General features: G+C 34.2%; 1 pseudogene; it reads right to left on the bottom strand.

Moving 5' to 3' along the window:
- LOC130939596 (nematode resistance protein-like HSPRO2) lies at positions 1-3,216 on the bottom strand (annotated as a pseudogene).
- Positions 3,217-9,522: the final 6,306 nt, after the last annotated feature.

Here is a 9,522-nt window from a genome sequence, read left to right as displayed (position 1 = left end):
CTATACACTGATCAACATCTCATCCTCCTTCCAATGCCAGTGTTGAATACTATCTTGTTTCCGATTTTCAATATCATCATCATTGAGGTCAATAGCATCTAATCCACGAGGATTGTTAAAATCTGAATATTGCGAATATGGACTAGATTATACCGGAGTATGAGAGAATAGGTTAGAAGAGCCACAAACACCAGATAAGTTATGTCTTGATGCACTGAGTTGAGTTGGAAATGGCAAGGATGTTGGAGTAACATTTCCGATAGAGGGGTTAAATATGGATGAAAATGAAAAATATGGTGTTTGTAAATTTTGATTTTGAGGTTGGAATATAGGAAATTAATTATTATAAGGAGTTTGAAAATTGAAATTAGGAAGATTTTGTGGATTTGGATTTTGAAATGTATTTGGTAGTGTGAGAAGTTTTGATTTAGAATTTGAGAGTTTGAGGTTTGAGATTGGTTGGGATCTATTTTTTTGTTGGTTGGGATCCATTTTTTTGTAAATAATTGAAAAAAAGAGTTAAGTTGGTTGGGATCCATTTTCTTGAACAAAAAATAATATTAACAGAACTTTGATTTCGTAAACTTGAAAGAAGATGAAGAAGAGTAGAAGAAAGTGTGAGAATAGAAGTGTATGTAAGTTGTATATATAGAGTAATAAAATATTAATTTATTAATAATAACAGAAACATAATAATGGCTAGTTTCCAACGGCTAATTTTAATAATGTGGTTAGCATTTTAAATTTTATAAATAAAATTAACCAATCCAACCAAAAATTATTTTGTAAGGTGTAAAAGTTAAATTTATTTATTTATGTAAATAAATTTAATTAATTATAATTTAATATAATAATATAAATAATATTCAATATTAATTATGATATAAATAATTAATATAAATCATTAATTAAATAAAAATTTAATTATTTAATATAATTAATTATTATAATTATTAATAAATTGGTTATAATTTAATTATTTAATTAATTATTATTTAAATAATTGATATAAATTATTAATTAAATAGAGATATAATTATTTAATTAATTCAAATTTTATATAATTATTTATTTTTAGAAAAAGTATATAGAAACAAGAGGTTACCAGCCAAAAACTAAATAAAATCATATTAATTTATATTAATAATTAATTAATTTTAAATTTTTTAAATTCAAAATTTAAAAAATTTAAAAGATTAAGTAAACCTAATTAAAACCTATAAAATCGTTCATCTTCTCTCTCACATTAACCTACCCACCTCCAACAATCACACACACAGACCCCTCTCTCTCATCGTCAGGCCCTCTCCGTCTCCCCACCGCGACCCACTCCTCTTCTATCAGCGAGTCGTCGGAACCAACTCGATTCCCACCAGCCTCCGCACTCCCCATCACTGCTGCCACAACCTGCTTGTAACCGAAGAAGAATCTCTTCATCGCCGCCTCTATTCCCTGCATCGCTTGCAACACCTCCACCATACTCTCCTTTTTTTCCGCATAAACCCTCATCGCGGCCTCCACTATCCCCGAATCTCCCTTCGGATCAACCTTCACCTCCAATATCTCCGGCACCATCCTCTTCATCTCCCTACACATCTTCGTCACCTTCACTAGCTCCTTCGACCGGAAGCAAAATGCCGCCGTATCACCGAAACACCGAATCTCGATCTGCTTCTTCAGCTTCATCAAATCGTTTGGATCCATCAATAAGTGAAGCTCCTCGATCTCCGTTAGAAGCTTCCAGATCCACTCCACTACGTAGCAATCCCTCGCGGCCTTCTCGAACCTTCTTCCTTCCACCGACTCAACAACACTTGAGCAGCACGCGCGTAGCGCGTGACCAGGACTCCACAATCTGGTGCGTCGCGCGAAGATTCAAGTTCTCGAAGTTATCCACGTGATCATGATGTTGTTCTCTGCGTTTTGGAATATTAAGTGATGTTTTGATGATTAAAGAGACTGTAATCTACACACTTGATCTTAGCCAAAAGGAGTCTTTGAACAATTACATAAATATAAAAAAATATTTATTTAATATGAAAAAAAACATCCTAATACTTAAAAAAAGAAATATCCAGTTATATTTTAGCAAAAATAATTAATAAATATCTATAAAATTTAAAAAAATTATGAAATTCTTAAAGAAATAGAGACATTCACATTTCTAATATAAAAAAATTCGAAAAATATATAAAAGAACATCCATTTAGTATGAAAAAGAAACATTCTGATACTTAATAGAAGAAACATCTATATATATTAACTCGTAAAGATTTTGAATTCACCTAAAGATATTTGACTGATTTTTTGCTAATACCCTTTTTGTTCCCTAGCATTGTTATTTTTATAATAATTTGTCATGTGACAAGTTATTATTTGACAATACAAATTCTCATTTAGAGGACTATCTTTTCTCAAAAATTGTACAGAGACTCTTTTTCTCTTCTCTCCGATGGTTGGTTCCTCTTCATATGTCAGAAAAAATATAATAGAACTGAACCGTTGAACTTGTTCTTAGACTCCTCTAACAACAGTCTCTTTATAGAAACATGCATTATGCAACTATGTTTATTTTTCTGTCAAGAAAGGCAGTATGAAGGAAAAAGTAAAAGAAATATTTCTTGTTCTAATAGAAAATAGTACTAAGTAAACGTCTTTAAATAAAAACATAAAAATACTACAAGATATAATTTGTTGGGAAAAAAATATATATCAAACTAGTTTGTATTAAACAAAATTTGTTAAAATTTTTATCTATTCAAATTTAGAGATAGGAAAATTAAAGAAACATTTACCTGTTACATGATTTTACACACAGGCCACTCGTTCATTAATGTATAGTAATAGATTCATACTCGATATCTCATCAATATGCTAATTCAATATTATTCACGTATTATGTCGATATACTACATGGATGGAACATAATTATTATTATTGAGTTGAAGCTAAGATAGAAGAAAACAAGTGAGGAGCTAAGTGAATATGGAACATGTATGTAGAAGATGACAAGTCACAAGTCAATAATTTAGACAAATAAATAGGAGGATAGAGCCATGTTGTGTAGGTTAATTTTAGGGACAGAACAACAACATAAAGATAAAGCACCAGTTTCAGGGCTGCTCATCAAGGGAATGAACATTATTGCTAAAAGAAAAAGTAAAAAAACCGTGTCTTGAACTCTTGATTATGATATTGATTGTTTGCCGTTGCCATTGTAGCTCCTCTTGTTCATGTGGTTAAGCAACTCCATTTTAAGATTTTCTTGTCTTTCCTTTTTCCTCTCAATCTAATTGATCATTATTTATGGATTATATTGGAAACAAATACGTGTGGACTACTTGGTTGTCACCACTCACCACAATTGATCATATAATATATTCCACTAATTCTCGTATTATATTTAGTATTTTCATTGGCTAATAATTGAATATCCAGTATAATTAAGTAATGTTTTTATTTTGGGATAGACTGGCTCTAACTTATTAATACTATCTGTTAGTTATTAACTAGGACTTAGCTAATAAAATTATAAAAACATTATATATATATATATATACCTAGCACTTAATTAGCTAATATATATTATTTATTAAAGTAAAAAATTTAAAAGTTTATATTAATGATAATCTTAACAGTTAAAATCTTATTATTATATGTTTTATTTCGTCTTTGTATTCAGGTTGTTTAAACTTAGCATGGTATAGTATATATCAACGTACAAAATATTAAAAGATAATACTATATATACATTTAAGTCTTTTTTTTGTTAATCATGTTTGACCAAGTTAATCTAATATAATATAAGTTATGATTAGTATTATTCTAAATTTTATTGTTTAACTTGGTTAAATTTGATTCATAAAAAGATTTGGATGTATAGTATTATTCAATATTAAAAACTGACCATAAATGCATGTAGTGTAGATATAGGCCGTTTCAAATCTTAACTCGTTTAGAAATCATATATATGCATGTCTTAAGTTGGTTCATCAGTAGATTTCAGGATCTAAATTCTGCGTTCATGGCCAATACTATTTATTTAATAAGACATCATTAAGTGTTGGGCTCTACCAATGGGAGGACTTGAAACAGCCTACTAGCCAATTTTCATAGGAGTAAGTTTCTCTCACTCAACTCTTAGCTTTCCCAGTTTTTGAATTTTTTTATTTAAAACTTTTTGTGCTTAAAAAGTTTCAACACATTGAACCAACTATAAAACTAATTCAAAATTTAAAACTAAAATTCTAATCAAACATAAACTAAATTAAACTAAAATTAATAGAATTAAAAAAAATTAATGCAAGAACCTACAACAGAGAATATAGAAAATTAGTTCAAAAACCTGCATTAGGATTTTTTAAATAAATTGCAAAAAAATAATAAGAAGAGGAAGGAGGACAACTAACCTGAAGGGAGGAAGGAGCAACAGTGACAAAGTGACCAATGTGACGCAAGGAGCACCAGCCGAGTCCACACTTTGGACGCTGTTGGTGGTGGCCGACGCTAGCAGAGGATGCTGCCGGAGGTGGTTTGCTGGGGGGGGGGAGAGAAAGAGGAGTAGGTTAGAGAGAGTGTGTTTAATTCGAAAATAAGGGGAAAGAAGGTTTGCAGTTCAAATTTAGGGCAAGATTACCATGAAATGTATCAGCAGATAAATCCGACAGTAACACTTTGTGAGTGACCAAAACACATCATTATACTAATTAGTGTTACCAAATCTACCGGTAAATCCCGTGGTAATCTCCGCGCCAATTTTTTTTGTTTTTTCTCCAATTATTATCGACTCATTTACCGTCAAAAATTTTAATCCGACGATAACTCTTTTACGCGATGAATTTATTAATAAGTTCACCGGTAAATCCGCTGCTAACGTTTGACGCTAAAACTGACGGTATTCAGGATTTTTCTTACAGTGAAATGTTGAATTTATGGTTAAACCCTAATTGGATCCAAACAATGGAGTCTCTATCGCTGGCAGGTAGGTTATTGATTCACTCTTCAATTTCAGGGAAACAAGTTCAATTTCATTAATGTAACCTTCAGTATGTTTTTAACGTTTTGTTATATGCAGATTTATCCATGAAAGAATTTAGAGCAAATCAAGTCATGATAATGTTGTCACAAAATTTCATTTTTATGTATTTGGATGTTTAATTTTTTTTCGTAAGAGGAGTATACTCTAAAAATTTGTTCTGCATAGGCATGGTTGGAGGAAGAATCGGTAGTGAACCATTTGGATGGGTCTTTTTTTTGCTTTTGACCAAGATTGTCGTGCGGATGAGGATGTAGGTGACGATTCTATACTGGTGGTGATGCCTTTGAGTATGCAATTTTTTGGGAGGAGGATTCAGATCCACATGAGTATTTCGGTGACAATTTCTATGACAATTGGAAAGAAAGAGGTGTTAACGGTGTAGCCGAGCTCGGCTGTATTAATTTCAAACAAATCACTGCAAGTGACATTATGATGTTCCATTTTCTGGATCGATCGGTTGTGTTCTTGTTTTACAATTTGTACACAGAAATGAATGATTTTGCTGTTCAGAAGAATAAGATTCGGTGAAATGTAAAGAACAAGAAGACACCACAATAATTTGTATGCTTTCGATAGGCATTCAAAGATATAGGATCCGATAATGACGGCCAGCAACATAAATGTGAGCCAAAGCCTGAGATTAGATGCGGGTGTGAGGAGGAAATATGTGTTCATGTGCATGCAGAAGTGGTAGATGGATAATCTTGTACTTTTAGGAAGCTCACAACCATGAGATATTGGATGACAGACTAACTTGTATGCTATGGGGGCATAGAAAGATGAATGCATCCACCGTTGATCAAATGAACATGATGCTAAAAGTTGGAATTAAAACATCACAGATTTATTCAAGTTTTGTGTACACTGCTGGGAGTTTGCAAAACATTCTCTTTCTAAAGAGGGATATGTATCACCAGATATGCAAGCAAAGGATATTAATTGGTGGGGATGCAATGTCTTGCCTTAAATTTTTAGAATCAATAGCGTGGGAGAATCTAGAAATGTTTGTGTGTGTTATTTGGCTAATAAAGATGGTTGTCTTGTACACCTGTTTTGGTCGGATAATTGTAGTCAACTGGATTATCATCTATTTGGGGATGTCATAGCATTTAATGCAACATATCGAAAGAACAAGTATATATACCAACTGATTGTATTCTCCGGTTTATATCACCATAACCAAACCATTGTGTTTGCTGTTGTGCTAGTGGCAAGTGAGAATGAGCAGACGTACACATGGTTGCTTCAACAGTTCTTGGAGGCTATGAAGGGTAAAGCACATGGATGTGTCAAAATAGACGGACATGGAGCCATGAGAAAGGCAATCAAAGCGGTGTTTTTTGGTGCTTATCATCAGTTGTGTGAATGGCATCTGCTAAGGAATGCAACTTCTAATCTAAGCAACCCAAACGCTCACTTCTAAATTTTAGAAATGCATGTTGTTCGATTATGAGGTTTCTGAGTTTGAAGATTGTTGGTATAATATGGTGACTACGTTGGATCTTTTGGATAATCAATGAGCTTCCGACCTTTGTGCTAGGAGGAAGATGTGAACAACTGCACATATTCATGGCCATTTCTTTGGGGGGTTTTCATACAATGTCTAGATGTGAGGAATTGCATTCAGTGCTTGGTAAATTTTTGCACTCGCGGCATAATTTGAGGGACTTTGTTGAAAAGTTTATGCATTACATATCCCAAATGAGGTCTAAGGAAGCACACTCTGATCTGTTGTCTATGATTTAGGATCTACTGCTATAGAGTCTGCTGCGTGATTTGGAGAGATCCGCTACCAACAAACTCACAAGGAACGTTTTCTTCCGATTTAGGCCGATGCTTTCGCAGACTTGTACACTCAAAGTCTGCACATGTACTTGCACACCAAGTTGTGAGGTATATACCGTGTCTTGGTCAGGCAAACCTCATAAAGAGTGGCAAGTATTTCATTGTCGTGACAGTTCCATTTTTAAGTGCTCTTGCTTGAGGATGGAGTCTCTGGGTATATCGTGTGATCACATTGTAGCAGTACTTGTACATGTGAAATTTACCAATATACCCGATAGTCTTATTTTACATTGTTGGTCGAAAAAAGCTCGCCCGAAAGTGAAGGCATTTGTGGAGAAGGGACCATTTTGTTGGGATTTAATGATTACATATCGCAATTGGGTGCTGAATGATCTTTGCAGGAAAATGTGTGTATTGTCATGTGGTAACGATGCTAAATTTGTTGACATGACAGACAAAGTTCGTTGGAAGATCCTGCGGCTGAAAGAAAAAAAGGATTGTGGAAATTTAGAAGGTCGGAATGATGTTAGGAAATCACCCAAACTAGAAGGGTGCATTAGGGACCCACAAATGGCTCAGCATGCAAAGGGACAACGAAAGGACGCAAACCATATATCGGTGAAAGGCATCAAGAGGTGTAGTTTTTGTCACCAAATAGGCCATAATCGATTATCTTGACATTTAAACCACAGTAGCTAAAGGAATACACAAGATGGGACAGCATATTATGGAACTGAGAGTAAAGATGATACTGGAACTATTGGTGACTCATTCGAGGTAAGAATGTTACTTCATTTACTATTTAGTTCATTGATGGTTTAGTTAATTGACAATTACTAGTTTATAGCTAATTGAATTAATTACTTTACCTGGCCTGGAGAAATCCATACTTCAGCTCAAACCCCTATGATTTTGCATGACTCAATCATTCAAATGGAAGCAGCAGCAGGTCTGTCTTGATCCATTCATCTGTCTTAGCATTAACAAACCTTGTGAAATAGTTTTGCTAGAATTGTGTGATATGAAATAATTTAGTTATGCTTATGGTGTGGACATGGTTATGAATTTTTGATAAAGTAGGGAGAAAATCAAATTCTACCTCTATATGTTATATGTTACCTCAATGATTTAAGAGTCTATATGATCTCAATGATGCAAGAGTCTATATTATGAATTTTTAGATATCTTGTTTTACCAAAGCAACAATTTAAAATTATCAAGTAGCATTATAGAGTTCATAGGAAATATTTCATACTAATGATATGGCCAATGTACAAATAACCTAAAATATAACATAGCAATCAGGGTTCCAAGCATAACAACAAAAAAACATATTAGGTTCATTTATCCTTCTCACAGCAAAAAACATGATGAGTTATAGGCAATACCATTAATCCCAAAAAATATCCATCTCTGGCCTGCTAACCTTAAAGGCTCATAATCAACAAACCGAACCATGAGGACCATGTCTGGGTTGGTCATCAATATCTCAAAAATACCCAAATGTTCATCCCTGAGATTGCATAACCAGATGAATTCTGCCCAACCTCCTGTGATGGAGCCACAGTTACACCTTTGCTTGCTTCCATATTTGCTATAGGCCGTCTGAACAGAGATATCCCTTGCGTGTAGAGTGACGGCCACATTGTCACCAATGCCGTCCCCAAAATGTGGAACATTTGGTTAGTAGAAGACCACAAACAAAACCAGTTACTACCAATGTGGACCAATACTGGAACAGGTTTATATTGGGAAGTGTATATAAACATCGTATGTGATAGAATAGACTCACGAGGAAGTGGTTAGCTAATAACCTTCTTGTTATGTGCATTACAAAGAATGGGTGGTTGGAGCGAAATGTCTCTGCCACTTCCATCACAGCTGCGTTTCTAGGAATATTGATGCAACCTGTGCGAGTCTGATGTTGTGTAGGAGAGTTTGGGGGAGAGACTCTTCGTCATCGTATTTGGCTGGATTTCATGCGACACCCTCTAGGACTAGGTTTGGATGAAATCAATATGATCCCTTTGTTGCTAGGCTCCCCTTGGGACAGAACGTAAAACCGGGTTTGAAAGAGACACACATCGAAGTCATTTTAACCCTTGTGTTTCAAGAGTAGAAGGTCATTTGGTCAAAGTTTGTAGTTATGATAGAGCATTTTCTATCCTTCTTCCAACGTAATCTGACCCAAAATATATGGGTTCCATGTGACTTTGTATTCATAAAGGGTTCTAGACAATAAACAAGTACATTTGATATGATTTTGTAAAAGATCGTACTAAGATTGACTAGTCAAATCTAGTTCATAGAAGTGGCATTTGACACCTTAGAGATTAAGCAGATTTGTGTATGATTAAAACCCTTTAGAATGTAGTTGCCCCCAAAGAAACTTTTCATTATTTTGTAAACATCCCCTTTGATACAATTACAATAGTATTGATAGAAGTTTGCCATAAGACCATCCTCACTCGGGGCTGCCCCTGCATTAATTGAAAAAAATAACCCTCTTGATCTCCTCTCTAGTGACTGGTTGAGTAAGAATTCTGTTCATCCCAAGTGTCAATTTACATTTCAATTCCTCCATATACAGAGTAGGATCTTCCAGGTTGCTGGTTGTGAATGATTTGTTAAAATATCTTTGTGCCCACTCGCTAATATCCTCCGGGGATGTATAGTAGCTCCCAGCCTCATCCTCCAAT

The sequence above is a fragment of the Arachis stenosperma genome, chromosome 7 (genome assembly GCF_014773155.1).
Source record: "Arachis stenosperma cultivar V10309 chromosome 7, arast.V10309.gnm1.PFL2, whole genome shotgun sequence".
NCBI classification, from domain to species: Eukaryota; Viridiplantae; Streptophyta; class Magnoliopsida; order Fabales; family Fabaceae; genus Arachis; species Arachis stenosperma.
The sequence above is the reverse complement of the archived record's forward strand: the minus strand, read 5'-3'. Positions and strand labels throughout refer to the sequence as shown.